Source organism: Falco cherrug, chromosome 10 (assembly GCF_023634085.1).
Source record: "Falco cherrug isolate bFalChe1 chromosome 10, bFalChe1.pri, whole genome shotgun sequence".
Lineage (NCBI taxonomy): Eukaryota > Metazoa > Chordata > Aves > Falconiformes > Falconidae > Falco > Falco cherrug.
In genome coordinates this window covers 9,484,434-9,501,052 of record NC_073706.1, presented here as the reverse complement: position 1 = coordinate 9,501,052, position 16,619 = coordinate 9,484,434, and positions in this window count along the sequence as shown.

Below are 16,619 nucleotides of genomic sequence, written 5' to 3'. Positions count from 1 at the left end.
GGTAGAGGGTATATAAATAACTGATAATGCATGCCCAAAGTTCTCCCACTGGGATTAATAATAGTACATAAATATTTATGACAAAAGTGAGTTGTCCTTGAATTGGATCTGGAGACACCATTCAGTTTTGAATGGAATTGAACCTGCTTCTACCAGATTTGTATTTGGGCCTGAATTTCTGTTTTGGGAACTATTAAAGCAGAGGCTGTTTGGCCCCTTATGAATGCAGCTCAGTAACAGCACTTCTGAAAACTAAAACTGGAAAAGTTCCTCATTCCTTGTTCCTCATTATAGGGCAGAACACTTAGTTTCTGACAATGACCTGTACAAGCGTAACTGCCTGTTTACTAGCCGTGTTGGAAAACAGCTTTAGACCCTTTGTTCATTTGCTTAGCAGCTGTAACAATAGATAGGTGTGTGAGAAAGCAGCAGCTACTCTTTCTTCCTCATTCACTCGCTGCGCTAGCACTGCATCAGCTATGCAGAAGACAACAGTTTGCAACACCAAGTTGCTACTGGCTGTGTGGCGTCAGTTTTGCTTTTTTCTATTTCCTTAACAGAGAGGGTTTGGGTTAAAAGAGGAAACAAAAATGTGCACCCATTCCTATCTGAAAACCAGACCTTAGCTCCCGGTGGTTCTTTTCTTTTCCTTTCAAAACACAAGCAAGATTAAAAATAAAGAAGTGTCAGTGTGCTAATGTTTCAGTTTCTAATCAGTTCACAAATGGCAGGAAATTAACCGGCTTTTCATGAACATCTGTTCCACTTCTGGCTTGAAAGGTTGGAGGCAAATGCTATCTGTCAAATTTAATAGTGAGCATCAGTAATAAATATACTTTTCATTTTTCACATGCACACCCTCCCCCTTTTCTCTATTACCCATTCAAAATAATACATTGTAGCCACATGCATTGTTTTCTTCTCTTGTATTTGGGGGGGGGGGGGGGGCATAATATATGCTGTTAATTAAAAGGACGATGAACTGCCTCAGAATAAAGATCAGGAAAAAGGTTGTGATTACGGTACTGCAGTGCTGTACACCTGCTGGATGTGTTTTCAGCGAGTACGGCAACGCTCATCCCGAGTCCTTCTTGGGTGAAATTTTCTTTTTTGAAAACTCCATAATGGCTTAGGAAGCAAAGTCTGTTTTCACTAGTATTATTTATTTTTAAGTGACTTGAGAAACTAAAGGTCTTGTTGCTGTAGCAACAGTCTCTATGGGAATGTCACATCAAAGTAACTTTATTTAATTCACCTTTTTGTGCCTAGTGTTCTCATGCAGGCAGGTTCCTCAGGCTAAAGTAAGAGTACTCCACAGGAGAGGTGTAACTAGTTTTGCAGTGAGCTTATTTTTTTAAGGTTGATAGGAATTAATGAATAACCAGCCACTCTAGTTGTTAGTTTGTCCCCCAGGAGACACTTTGCTACCACTGTGTTGCCTCACACTGGGAGTGGAATGCCTCCACATTATGCTTTTTTCATTGCTGTTGGTACTGTGTGCTACATGTCTCTTCATTTAAAAAATTGACAGGCATTCCGGATTTCTTGTTCACTACTACAAGGTCATAGGGAATTCACAAGCCCAGAATCATACAGTTTGTAACAGCTGTGCTCTTCTTGGTTCCCTGCAGAAACGGGACTTGAAATTCTTGCCTGAAGGGATATTATGATATCTACATTATACTCTCATGACAGTGTTTATTCCTAAAGTTGATTTCAGTACCAACTCAGTTGCTCTGGAGAACAGAGAAGCTAAGTAAAATCTCAAGCAATGCATGGCATAGGCCGCTGGATTTTGAGCAGTCCATAGCTGAAATAGAGAATGACAGCCCAGATAATGCAACAAATGGCCTCAAAAGCACCAAAAGCTTCCCAGATTCCCTCATGGGGTCCAAAGAGGGGGACATTAATCAGGACAGACAGAGGAATCTGTAACCAAACAGGTTTGGCCATTACACAAGAATACCATGCAAACATGAAACTAGAGGAAAAGATCTTTATCAGCACCTAGCATGCAAAAACATACAGAAGGGAAACTCAAACAGTATTATGTGCTGCGGTACTATGATACAACTGCAGACGGATGTGTTAGCTTGTTTTGCCTCATTACTGGCAGTAATTACTGGCACCACATTGAACATTCAGTAAAAGTACTTGCCTTGGTCTGCTTGCTCAGCATCAGAACTGCTTTTCCCACTACTCTGATTGCTTAACTTGAAGTAAGACTAGGGCATTACTGGGCAAACAGGCCAAATTGAATCAAAGGAATTCAGAATTAATAAATTTACTTTAAGAAGAATTATAAGGTTTTAGGAAAAGTGATACATGCTGTCTTTAATCATACAGTGGAGTTGATGCTAATCTACAGTGCCATAAGGAGAGCTCAGACAAGGGGAGAAGGTTGTTTTGGTACTTAAAGGTGAAGCAGCTCCCTTAAATTACCTATATAGCTGATGTTTCTTTCTGTTCCTGCCCCAGTGAGAGGCACATTGTGCTGATATTATCCATGACAGTGTTTTCTTGATTTGCCTATTGCCTTTTTGAACACCACTTTACTTAGCTCTTGCTTCTCGTTAGTATCACCCAATGAGAGCATGGCTGACAGTGGAGTTGGTGTGCCAAAGGAGAAAAGTTTGATTATTACTTCCACCCACCTAAATCCAATGCAGGAGGCTAACCACTGTGTTTGTAACAGGGGCTTGTCCAGCTGAGGAAAATTCATAAGGAAATGCTGAGGTGGAAAGGAATGCCACTGGCAAAAGGCACTCCAAAATGATGGTCACTGCTGTAGCTTTTCTCCCCTTGGTACCAAAAGGCCAATGGGACTACAGAGCACCAGGCTTATCCCATCATTATGGCCATATTCTCATGACTTAGCACTGCTCATTGCCCTCAATACTGCCTGACAGAAGTTTAAAAAGAGTGTAAGTCATTTACTGTCATTCTTCACTAAATTCCCAAAGCTTCCTACAAAGCTGGGGAAGAATTGTCCTTGTCTGACACATGGGAAACTGAAGTGGAGCAGATGTGCTGAGGGATGGGGACTTGCTCACACCACCATGAACAGCAGGCTGTAACTAGGAGTCAGGTTTCCTCAATTCATCGAACAGTAAGTGCCAGGTTCACATTGTTCCTTCCTTAAAAAAATTAAAAACTATGTACTGCATGTTGATGACTTACATATCCTTATTCAAACAGATGCACAAATCTGGTTTAATGAAAGGAAAAGTAATATTGCCTATTAATGAACTCTGAATAATTATATTACACTCTAAGCATTGAGTACAACAGTTCTCACTAGGGGGGGGAAATCATTGGGCAAGAAAAATAATTGTCTCACTAGCGATTACCATTAGAGTATTAAAGAAACTGATGTACTTATCATTAAGTAGTCTCTCTGGAAGCTTTTGTTTCCTAATAAAGTGCTCATCTCATGAAGTATCATCAGGAGTACAGTAATTTGATTCTGATTGTGAGCCTTTACCTGCTTACTAGAGAATTGCTTGTAAATATTAATAATGGATTTCCACCATGGGAAAAGAAGGTACAACTGACATTCTCAAATATGAAAAATCATTAAGGCCCACCTACCCTCCTTATCCTCTGTCATGTATGTCTTCATGGCATCAAAAGCACATGAGACCCCAGTGACAAATTATATATTGTGAAGAAGCTCTAATTTTTCTTCAGCCTCTGGTTGCACCACACTATTTGATTATTCCAGCACTGGGAGTGAAATTCACCCCTGTGCTACAGGGTGCGTAGGGTTGTCAGTGGGATTTGGCTTGGGGATTGATTTGCAGGAGCTCTTTCCAGGTTGCCTTGCACTCTGTTAAGAATGGCAAATGAAATGCTTTAAAAGAGAAGGTAGGAGAAGGGCACAGGTAGACAGTACAGAATTCTCTGTTCTGGGACCAGTGTTCAGAGGGTGTTCCAATACACCATTTTTTCTTGAGATTGCACAGTTTAGCCCTCTGAAATTGTGCTTTTTTGTTTACTTTTGCTTACCAAGATGAAGTATCTTTCTCTGCAGTCTAGTGTTTGCATTGGTGATTCTTTTCACCTACTCATTACCTTTAGTTTTTTTACTTGCAAGTGGAAAATCTTCCAGCACGCTATATAATATCACCACAATCTCCCTGGTATATTGGTGGACGGGGGAAAACCCCACTAATAAATAGTTTGGTTTTCAGTTTTGCTTTGGCCAAAAATACAACAACAGTTTCCACCATTACACTACCATTTCAGAAATCTTAAGTGCTTCAAGACAGAGAACAAATACATTTATGCATCTTAAAATGCTAGTAGGTTTCTACAGCCATGCTCCAAAACAGCAAGGCGCTTGTTCCACTTTCTAAACATATCACAGTCTCCTATGTAAGTTTAGAAACTCAGTCTCTGTAAATTTGCTCTTGAGTTTCTGATATGCCCCAGCACAACCTGTTAGTTCTTGAAAAAACACCACAAAAATAGCATTAATCTTGTAGTTTCATTTTTAAATACAGAAGATTGTAAATTTGCAGAATGAGGTGTGAATACCCTGAGAGGAAATCTCATAAGGAGAATGAAAGATATATTTTTTTGGATACGAAGTGTTCTCAATATACCAAGTTTTTTTCTAAAAGGCAGGCGACACATCCCCTGCCTCTGCGCACCTCTGCTGCCCTTTGGCTATCCAGGTCTTGTGGCTGTCATTTTCTTTAGACACTGCCTAACACTTAGGCATTAATATGATCAGCACTTCACAACAGAAGCCCTTTATCCCTGCCATTAATCATTTTGCTAAGTTACTTTACTGCAGTTGGTGGCAATAAATGTGGAATAAGATGCTACATTTGTCCCTAAATTATCTCAGTTTATCATGTCATATTGTAGGGTCAGAGTCTACTGGTCTGTCTTGTACTGGACTGAGCATGGCCTTGTGACGCTCTCAATGCCTATCTTGTGCTTTATTTGAAAAGCCTTACCTGAGAACTCATGGAACAGCAATCAGAGACACACTCTGATGATGGTGGTTATTACGCTGTCAGCTATTTAAAAAGCTCTGTACAGAAAAAAAGCTTATGGAAAAATAGGCAACAACATGGATATTTGTCTGGTTTTGTTTTCTAACGAGAGTTCCAGAAATTTTTTAATACGTCTTTTCGGTAGATTTTATTTCCCCATCTCTTACATGTGTCTTTTGCATAATATTAACGCTAACCTTTGAGTCACCCACATCCTGGTATGCATCACCACATTTTCTGTATGAAACAGAAGAGGATCTTTATGTATTATCAGACACACAAAAAGTAATAATTTGTATTTTTCTCCTCTTCCCTTCTGAAAAGTGGGGTGAGATACCTGTACTGGAAGCCTTACAGAAACTTTTCTGAAAAAGTATTGTCTATGGAACATGGCATGCTCTTCAGTCCATTTAGTTTGTCCGCTGTTCAGATACAACAGTTCTTTAAAAAAATGTTGTATTTCTCCTATTTCTTCATTTTCTTCCTCACTGTAACTGCTATGGAAGCCAAAACAACCTCTGTTGTGCTGTATTCCTCCCCACCCCTTGCCCCACATTACTGTTGCAAATTTCTGCTATCTTTCAAGTTGTCATGCTTTTCATGATTTTTGTACCATGTCATGAAGCTCTTTGTATTTAATTTAAAGCAAGCCTGCCGGGGATGAGACATCTTTTTTATTCCTTGGTTTGTTTTTTTGTGCCTGTGTGTTGTTTATGTATGTTTCTAGTATTACAGAGCTAAAAGGAAAACTTAAAAACATGAAGCCAGGATATACAATACACTCAAGAGTGTTATATATTTTTCCCACACTGTGGAACTTGATCAGCTCTGGGTTTTTTCAAGCATCGCAGAAGTTTAGATGTCTACTCCCCCTCATCTCAGTTGGAAGATCAGTTTGTCTGGGAATACTGGCAATAGTTCATTTATTTAGAGTTCATTTTCCTGAATCTTGACCTATAAGCTTTCTCCAGTTTGGACTACTTTAGGCTAAGATAACAAAGTTGTTTAAGCATTGGAGCAGTAGAAACTAAATCTACATTTACACCAGAGTGAAAGAAGAATAGTAGTATAGTATATATTAGCTGTTGCTGGGTTTAATTCAGGTAACACAGGTAAGCTATAGCAATGTGAAGAATCAGCAGGAAGAAAAAGTACTCTACCTGTATTCAGGATACTCTAAAGCATTGCTCTTTCTCCTTTACACACTGAAACCTCTTTCAACCATGTCCATCAAACTCGTTTCCAGCTGGAACCCCTAGACCCAAGGAAAGAGTCAGGTAAGGCCAGGAGGATGTCAAGTGCCAACCATGGGTTCTGCCCAGATGAGCTCAGTGGAGGCTTGCCTAACCATCACAGCATACAGGCGGGGAAGCAGACGGAAAGATAAATGCCTAGGTAGCTTTTGAGGATCTATGTCGAAGTTTTCCATCTGTAAAATGGAGATAGTGGCACTTACTGACATTAACACACTTAGGCAGAAAAGGTGTAAAAGTCCTTTATGGAAGTCTGTGCTTGTGTAATTACAGCTACTCTAGACATCTCTAAAAAGCTTTAAAGAAAAAGTTTTAAAGGCTTATAAAAATGAAGCTAGTAAACAGGAGGATTCTACAAAATGTTACAACCCACCACGGAATTTCAAAAATTTCATTTTATCCAGAAAACAAACAAAACAGGGAGTGGAGTATAAAGAACACGGTTTTTATCACCACAGTCCTCATTTATGTGAAGGGGGAGGTTTACAGCAAAAACAAACCCTAGTCCCTTTATACTCACAAATTAGCACCTTAAACTCTCATTTGTAAACCTTTTAATGTTTTGGAAAAGGGTGTTCCAGTAGTGTTTTCATACTAAATTCTGTGTCTGCCCACAAAACAGATATGCATTCAGTCCAAGCCCATGAAAGGCAATCACAAAAAGAGCACCCAAGATAGTTAAATGAAGTAATTCTGTCTGGAGCTGGGAGAAATCCCTTGGGTGTTGCAGCTCTTCTAAGAACCCCAAAGCTTTTTGTCAGTAATTCAGCACATACCTGACCAAAAAAAAAGTTGTCTGACTGGTTCTGTTGTTTCAGCTGTGCTGAAGCAGGGGAAGCAAACAAAGCTTTAGCATTTCAATTAAGTTTCAACTCTGATGATATTTTCAAGTAAATATTTATCAGTGTGGATGCCCTCTGAGTAGCTCACTTACAGCATTTTATATTTAACAAATTGTTTGTTGCTATCAGAAAAAATAACATCGATATTTCTCTCAAGGAAGAAAAATGTCATCCAAGGGTTCCCTCCCTTAGTACGTAACACATTCTGATAGCAAGGAAAATTGTTGTTTTCTTGTCTCCTATGCTGGAATTTGTAACTGAAAGGGGGAAAATCTTACATCTGTCTTTTAACACTTGACCAGATCAATGACTTGTGATATCAGAGCTTCATGATCTCAATACAATTTGCAGTAAATGTAGGTTATTTCTTTCTGCCTTCAGGAAGTGGGCTGCCAAGCACTGAGTTTCTTTCTACTCCAATGATATAAACAAGCACCAAAGGATGTCAGGTCAAACTCTCGTCTCTTCCTTTCTACTGCACGCTGTCATTAAGAATATTAAAGTTTTGATTCACTTTGCTGCAGGTTTCAAGCTGAATTTAGCAGACAAATACAAATGCATTTTAGTGTTTTCAGTATTTTCAAAAGCCCTTCCAATTAACTGGTAGTAATCCCAAATGCAGCATTTGGAAGAAGCTGTGGGTTTTATTGTGACCTGGCAACTTCAAAGCAACAGCAGCCACGAGATTATCCAATTGCAGTTCTTGGCAGCAGCTGTTAAATCTTAAATTGCTGAAACACTATCTCCAATGCATTGTGATAGACCCTAGCAGAATTGTATGTAAATTTACATGGACAAATTTGAAAGTTGCATCCTTTCATACTTCAGTAAAACTAAAAGAGGTTAGCTAAACAGGGAAAAGGCCTTAGGAAAGTAGTGATCACCAGACAGTACGGAGACAGCTTATCTCTTTGATCAAAAGATACTGGTTTTAAATCACAGGTAAACAGGCTTTTGAAGTACACCAGACTATGTAATCTGTAACCACCAACATAAATTATTTTCACCCATTTTAATCAGGAAAAGTGAACATTTCAGGTTAGAGAGAAAGTGTCCTTAGCAGGGTGACTAGGTTATCCTGCGAGATTGTGATGTGTTTACCACACCCACTCTGTCAAGGCGCTAAATGCACTGTTAAATAACTAGAAAAGTACTGACTGTATGGAAGACCTTCTATAGGTGTGCCTGCAAAATCTAGGAGTGGCTTTGATTGGTGGTTATTCATGCCAGTTATTCAGCTGCTGTGATGAACACACGTGCCGATGTTTTTGTATTTCCTTGTACTGGTTTAAAATATTCTATTTCTGCAGAAGAAGATAATATTTTGGTGAGAGACTGGCCTTGCAGAATTGGGAGTCAATGTGTCCTCTTTCCTATCTCCACATAAATTTGCCTCTCGATATCCCTCCCTATGCATCCTGTTTGGAAACATGATTGTTAAAAGTAACCAGAAACTGCTGGAAGAAAGAAAAACTAAATGTGATTAAAGTTTGAACTGGCCTTTTATTTGCATGCATACAGCACCATTGAAACCTCTCTTTCTGAAAGATTTTTTTGTTTCTTCCTCTAAATCTATCTTTGTAGAAGTTCATTTTCTTCTAACAGCGCTGGGCGGGTGTGTGTGAATTTGATTTATTGGAGGATTAGGGAGTGTTGCTATAAATGCATGTCTCCTCATTCAGTAACTCAAGCTTGAGGTCAGATTGGATGGGGTGCAGTCACAGTTTGTCTGTGGTAATGAACTTTCATTATCTTAATATCCCAAACAAGGTACCTGCTAGCAACAAAACCACTTCCTTTGTATCACTGAGTTAAAAAAAAAAAAAAAAAAAAAGACAAAAAACCTGAGTCTGTGTACTATCATGTGCCAAACTTTAAAAATCTGCACTTCCTGGAGAAAAAGTAGCAGAACAGCTGAAACCGTAAGTTCAGTGCTCAGCTGGCTGAGGGGCTGAATATTTGGTAGGTTAATGTCTCAATATATTTGGTAAATCTTTCAAAAGTTAAATAACTTCATTCCTTTTATCTGAGTTTAGTGGGCTATGATTCTGGGAAAAGTGGAAGAAAAGAGCACAAAGTAAATACAACAAATTGTCAGGCAAGTAGAAAGCAGCTACAGAAGATGGGTCTCATGTTAAGTATTTTGGAGAAAGACATTTAGGTCTGCAATGTGCGTAATCATTGCAAAACTTTTTTCTCACAGTGAATTGAATCAGATTGATCTGATCCTTCTCGAGTCAAGAGAAGGCAAAAGTTATTTTTACCTCAGAACATTTTTACATCCCTGAAAATTATATGTGACTAGTTTAAGGACATTTTACTACTTAGATGACAAGGTAAGAGGAGGAGGAGCCATTCTTCTGACTCTTGTTAAGATCCTTGTGGTTCTGTTTTAACTACAGCAATTAAATATAGGGGTGCTCATACTGAAAATATTATTAAGGGTAAGAAGTGGGGAGAAAGTGAGGTATTTTTGAAGGTTAACCATAAAAGCTCTGTCTAAAAGCATACCACAGCAAAATTCTTCCATCCAGGCTGTGTGGAAGATCTGATTTTCCTTTTAGTTCTCACTGCCTTCTGCAAAGGCTGAACAGTAGAAGGTGAATTTGGAAGGAAAAAGCAAGATCTGAGAACTTTGCCCTGTGGATTCAAGTGTATCTTGAAACAAAAATAGACACTAACTTGTCATTACAGGGTGGGTTGTTTGTTGTTTTTTTTTTTTCCTGCCAACTGATGTGGTATACACTGTCAAGTCATCTGTAAAGCAATTAAAAGTTTTTTGTTCTAGCTTAGAGTAAGAGAAGTTTCTCCGTGTATTTTTAATGTTGAAATAGATCCATTAGATCCCTGACATGGACAGACACTAACTTCCAGCAGCATCTTGACATTAATTAAATATCAAGACAGTTATTATTTGTGAGTGATCCTCACCTGAGGAGCACAAAACATCTTGGTGAGACAGCTCTCACAAGTGACATTTTTATGGATAAAAATGCTTCCCCACTCTTCTTAGTACAGTACAGCATGTCTGCAATGAGATGGTGTAATACACACATCTTCCAAGTATTTGAATTAAAATCATAAGAATAACCATGTTAAAGCTGCACTGTTCCTTTTTCTGAGCTATACAAATACAGAAGTAAAATATACAGCTTGGTAAATATATGCATGCACTTCTGCAAACGTTTCATTTTGTGTTTAAGTACGTGTATAGTGAGTGTACTTATATGCACTTTCATTTGCAAAGAAAGTGTTGATTTCATGTAGCAATGTAAATGATGAGGTACAGCTGGAGGATCTGTGACTTTAAATGTGCTTAATTGGGGAAAAAGTGTGGAAATCTTCAAACATGTACGTGGGTGGTGTCTGAAAGAAGAGCAAATGTCTTGCAAGGTTTCATTGTGCAAACAGTGATCTCTTTCTCTAAATGTTTTGGATTATTTTGACCAGATTAGCTACCACATTGTAATGAAAAGCACCTAGCAAAGTGTTCTGATACGCAACGTACTTCTGATCTTTTTGTTTTCCTCTTTTTGCCTTCCTCTCGTCCCCTCCCCCAGCCGCATGTGTCCCGACCCCAGGAAGAAGCAAGGGGGCATGGCAGAGTTTCATTAGGCTGCTGCAGTTAAATCCTTCAGTGGCTGTGAGGAACCTCTGAGATGTTAATAATGGCCTGAGCTGTCCCTGTAACACAGAATTCAAACTGTGCTTTCGCTCCTGCTCTAAACTCGGTTCCAGCACAGGAAGAAACCTTTCTTCTGCTTCTGAGAAACTGCCTGCTTCTGGGATGGCGCTGGTGGTGCACAGCCACTTCATGCATCCCAGGAATCTGGGCACTGCTAAGTTTACAGCCACTTTTAAAGCAAAAAATATAAGATTAAGCTAGCATCCTTGCTACTGCAGCCCATTCAGCACAGGCGTTTAAACCATATTCTTCTAGGAGATGTTAACTATCTTCTTGTAAGGGTAAGGAAAAGTAGGAATTTACTGAATTTCCCACTAGGTGCCTGTCTGCATCTTGCTACCACAGGTTGTAAAGGTTCAGTCCAGCTTTCTACAGGGAGCTATGCTGTGTTGAATGTGCTTTAATCCAGAGGTCAGAGCGTTCAGCACCTGATGGAAAAGCCTTGTATTTATCTTGCAGACAGTGACAGTCCAGATGTATTTTTTTTATCACACTATGCCAACAATAAACTATCTTTGCTAATAACAAGAGGATTTTATGTAGAGTTTTCCCTGAAGCCATTCAGAACAGAATTCTTATTTGACTCATTTCAAATCAAATAATTGTTTTTCTCATGAAACAAGGCTTTGACTTGAGTCTGAGTCTCTAGCTGTACCAGAACTGGGGAGAGGAGGGGCAAAAATTTCTCTTTCTTGCTAATACCAGCACAGCCCCAAATTTTTAGGAAGAGTAAAAGGGAGCATAAAGCACTTAGAAGAAGTAACATGTAGGATGAAGGAGGAATTGCCTCTAGGCTATTTAAGTGATGGCAGTTCCTTGGCACTTGCACTGTTTAAAAACAAAAAATTAAAAACAAAGCTCGAGTTCTTAACAGTCTTGCTTTTGTAGAAACTGGTATTGATAAAACTTGAGTGTTGGCATAGATACATATGCATGTATGTGTATCTGCGTTGCCTAAAATTCAAGTATGACTATCCTTAAGTAAATGGGCGCAGGCAGCTACCTGCAAAGAATCCAGCCATTCTCTCCCGGTGTGGTCCAGTGCTTCAACAGCAAGATGGTATTTGCTGCTGGTTTTGTGCAGGGTTAGCTGCCCTTCTGTGCCTCAGGTTTTAATCTGTAAAATGGATCTGATAATTCTGCACAGAGGGGGAAAAAAAGTCTGTCTAGTTATTAACCACTAATTGCAAATAGTACTTACTAATTTTGAAAAACAAGTATATTTTGAGTAATTCAGATATTTTTTTTTTATGAACTGGAGCATATAGGAAAATAAATCATTTGCCTGTTCAGCTCTGAAAACTGCCATTGTATAATATAAAATACAAAAATTATCCTGTGTAATTAAGACACAGCAGAATTTTTTTAAATCAATCAACTGTACTTTAACACAAAAAAAAAGCAAACAAAAACTACAACTAAAAAAACAACTATTGGGAGGGTTTTATTGAAGTTCTACTTGATTGTTGTTGTTGATGATGGAATAGAATCCATGTTATTGAATAAATTTAGATTATTTTTAATTAAGCAGAGCACAGAGAACCCCAAAAGAAACAATTTTAGCTCAAGATGTATAATAATGGGTTCGGCTGCTTTGTCTTTTATTTACAAAATTAGAATTTGAAAAGTTAAAATCAAGATTAGATATGTTTGGTAGTTTATCTGAGTGTTTAATTTGTTACAGGTTGTGCAATCTTTTTATAGTTCCATGCAGCAAACCACTGTTTTAGGTCACTGAAGTCAGCTGGGCTCAGTGTGAGACCTGCCCATCTGATTCTTTTACAGGATCAGAGACAGTTTTTATCTGCGATGGTGTCTCCGAGTTTCAAAGCACAAGCTACAGTGATAATTTTACAAATCTGGCACTTTCAGACTTGCTCAAGCAAAGAACACAATCTTTAAATCCAGCTGAATTCAACACTTGTATTTATTAACAAAGTGGCACGCAGCCAGAATTCTGAACACGTAACCTGTTCGGTCATAATGCTGCCTTTGTGAGGATATCTGAATTTCTGGAATTCAGACCCACAATTTGCTCAATGAACCAGAAAGCATTTCTATTTCGTGGCAGAAAGAATTACAAAAAATTACCAGGCTTGCATTTTTTGGGGGTCTGTGATAAAATTATTTTTGAACTTTATTCTTCTGAGTATTGGGTCGCTTCTGTACATTCCAGTCGTCTCTAGATGACCACATTAGAAGAAGAAGGAAAAACCCCCGTACTGAAACAAGAGCAAATATTGTAATTTCCTAGTTTCTTTTTCCTAGAAATAACCCCATAAAAACTTCCTAAATACAGATGGTGGGCAATGTAGCAGATTTGTTCAAAGTATTTATACAGTATAACTGAAAAGACTCTGAAAAGATCAGCAAAGGATCTTTTTGGCTTTAAATTATGGCTTTTAAATTATTAATTCTCATTCTGAAGGCCTACAAAGTGGCAGTTGGCAAAAGGGGGGTTGTTGAGCTTTACTTTGTGTGTGTACTTCTTTTGAGAAGAACAAGGCACTTCTACAAAATATTTTGCCTTTAATTGATTCTCTTTTGTGGGGTCTTTTTTGGCTTTTGTGTTTGTTCTTTTTAACAGCAACAAAGATTTTGTCCTCTCTGAAGAAGTGTAAAAATGTTTATTGTAATTTCTTGCATTACTTGAAATGGCAGGACAGTGTGGACATTGCCAGAATGTCCTTTCGCTAACATGTAAGTCAATAACTCTTTTAAAAAGTCTTTAACAAAATTAACATGATTTGTTGTATGCTATTTAAGTAACAATCCCTTCTCTTCCTGACTGTTACACTTTGGTCTTCCTGGCTATTGTGATACTGTTAGTTCATTAATCCTGTATCTATCAGTGTTCAGGTTTAGGAGTTGCATTTCTAAATACAATTAGTGAGCAGAAGAAGACCCCTTTGAGGTCTTGGAATATATGTTTTAATAAAAAGGTAATGTATCTTGCATGTATCCATGAAAATTAAGGAAAGACAACTTCTACAACTATCATAATCCTCATCATTCTGTTCTCAAGTTTTGCTGATAGATTTAGGGGTGCTTAGAAAAGGTCAGTGGGCTTCTGATAAATAACTCAGGCTGAGGCTTCAAAAATGCAATATATGAGATGAGATGTTTTGATGATGAATTGAGAAGCATTCCCCAAACTCTGAAGACTTCAACTCCCGAATAAATTAACTCACTGTAATACCTGACAATCTGCTCGCATTGCACAAAAGTCTGGTTGAAGCTATAAATACTTGATGACAGCTTGTAGATGCTCCAATATGAAGTAACAGTCCTGTAGTGATGGGTCCACGCAAGCTGGATGCACAGGCGGTATGATCTAGTGAACACGGGATGTCCGGAATCGGGATGCCTGGGATTTGGGGAAGACCGGTTCCTGTACCTGGCTGTTACCTGACTTTCACCTTCTGTTTTGTATCTGTTTTGTATTTTGATTTTCTCTATTTACCTGGATTTTGAACGATTTGTGTATCTTACCACTCTGATCAATCAAGTTCAGGGCTTCTACAGGCTGTCACAGCCCAAGCTGTAAACTAAACTGTGAATTTCTAAACACCAGCCCAGATCTGCTAGTGATATACACACGATTTTGAAGTGGTACACCAAGGAAATAATGGATCCTGCTGTCTTCTCCCCAGGGTAGATGGGAGTCAGCTGCATAGAGCTCATGGCTCAGTAGCTGCCACTGTTCTCTCTGCAAGTGAGGAGCAGTTTGGCTAGGAGGCATGTTTCAGCCATGCAGACCAGCACAGCACCATGTGCTTCTGCTCTTGTCGTCAAACATGGTTATGGACTTCAGAGAAAATAACTAAGTGAGCTACAGTTGGGAACTTCTTGGTTAGATGATTGGGAAAAGCATTTCTAGCGCAGCTGGCTGATAGAGAATTTACTAGGTTTCATGGCTAAATTCTGATGTTCTCAAATTTCCTTTACCTCTAATTTGGAATGGAAATAAAAACTCCTTCAAGGTTTCCCATATTGTGGAAGAGCTTTGGCTTCATGGCGTTATGCCTGGCAGGCTGACAACAGGTTACCCACCTTAGAAGTCCTCAGTTTCATTCATGTGTGGACTATTGAGGACAAGGGGAAAGCATCTGACAGACAAGGTCACTCATATCTAAGGCAAAAATTGCACCATTTCCATATGCCATTTCAATTTGGACGTATCAGCAAATTTTGTCAGAGACAAATGCTATGTCTCATTCTTATTTTTTATGCCTTTCACTTCCTCTTTTTGTTGTCTCCTTGGGCTTATTTTTTCTAATACTATTTTGTTACTGTATGTTTCAAATCCTTTTAAATGTAAATGTAAAGCTAAACAATACAGGTGGATTCTGAAGCAGTGACAAACTTGCTGTAGTATCAACTCTTTCAGTAGATGTCTTTTTTTTTCTTTTGGTGGTCACAAACCAGGAGCCCCCTGCTGCAGGTGCTGCACCAAAACCAGCAGTCCCTGTCCTCTTCTCCTTTGCATCCTCCCAGCTTCTGACCATAAATGTGAGTGCTCTGGACAGCATATGTGATAGCAAGAGTGTGAGAGAAGGCAAAGACCACATAAAACAAGAATAAATCCTTCACTTCAGATTTGAGTAACAGAAAAACAACCTTTGGGTTTGTGTCCCGCTTCCCCCTCCTCCCCCCCCTTCCCCGCCCTGCCATTTCCTTGTCTCTGTTTCTGTATCACTTCACTTCTCCGTGTCATGTTTCTGCCCTCTTTGGGTATCGTTTTTCAGTGCTAATCAATCTCTCACATTGCTCTCTCACACCCTGCCGTCCCTCCCGCACAGGGTGAGTGTACAGCCTGCCTTTGTCACCCAGGGTTGACATGGACAAGTCTGATGTTGTTGCTTCTCTGACTAACTAAGGCTCGTAGTGTTGGTAATGCAGTTTCTTTAGATACCACGTGGGCTGAAGTACAGACTTTTGCATAAGGGATAGTTGTCCCACTCTGTGTCATTGTGTCACCTGTATTTACATTTCTGCTGTAATGTGCCGAGGTGACTGTTTAGTTTGAGAGTGCCAGACAGTGGCTTTTGTCTTGGGTGTTTTGAACAATTACTTTCTGACTCTTCAATATAGGTGGCATAAAAATGGCTTAACGCTGATATCCCTGTTTACCCTTGTTATTTCCATTTTAATGAAGAAATAAGGAAGGGGCTGCCCTAAAGATCTGGTACATGAATATGGAGCAGATCTCTGAGCAGAAATTTGATGTGAAAGACGGAATGAAGGATGCCCTGTGAAGAGTGAGGAGCAGGAGCAAGGTGTCCCATTTAGCTAGCCATGCCTGGTAAAATGTATCTGAAGGATCCTTGCTTTTTTCTGCGCCCCAAGACTCACCACGGTATGGCTCATTGACTTGCATGAGGAGGGTGGAAGAGCTGTTTCCTCTGGGATTGTAGGTGAACAGTTTCTATCCGCTACTTTAGCTGTTGTGAACAAAGGGAGGAAAAAAATCACCCTCGTGGGATCATAGGGTTGTAGGATAATTCAAATTGGAAGGGATCTGAGGAGGTCAGCTAGTGTAGATTTCTTTTTTTTTTTTTTTTTCTAATATATATGTATTACTAAAGCGGCTAAAACTTTGAAGCTTTGTCTTGTTTGATCCTATATTGCTTTAGGTGGTGGTGGTGGTGGTGGGTAAACTGTGTCTGCGTCCCATTTCTTCATTAACCAAGACTGTAATAGAAACATGGGGGAAATCATTAAATAAATACACCTGATATATTTGCCAGAGAACTCTTGGAGTGGCTTGTTCAGACTTCTAAAGACTGAGAAAAACACGGTGTTTGGCTGCTGGAAGCAGATCACTTTTTAA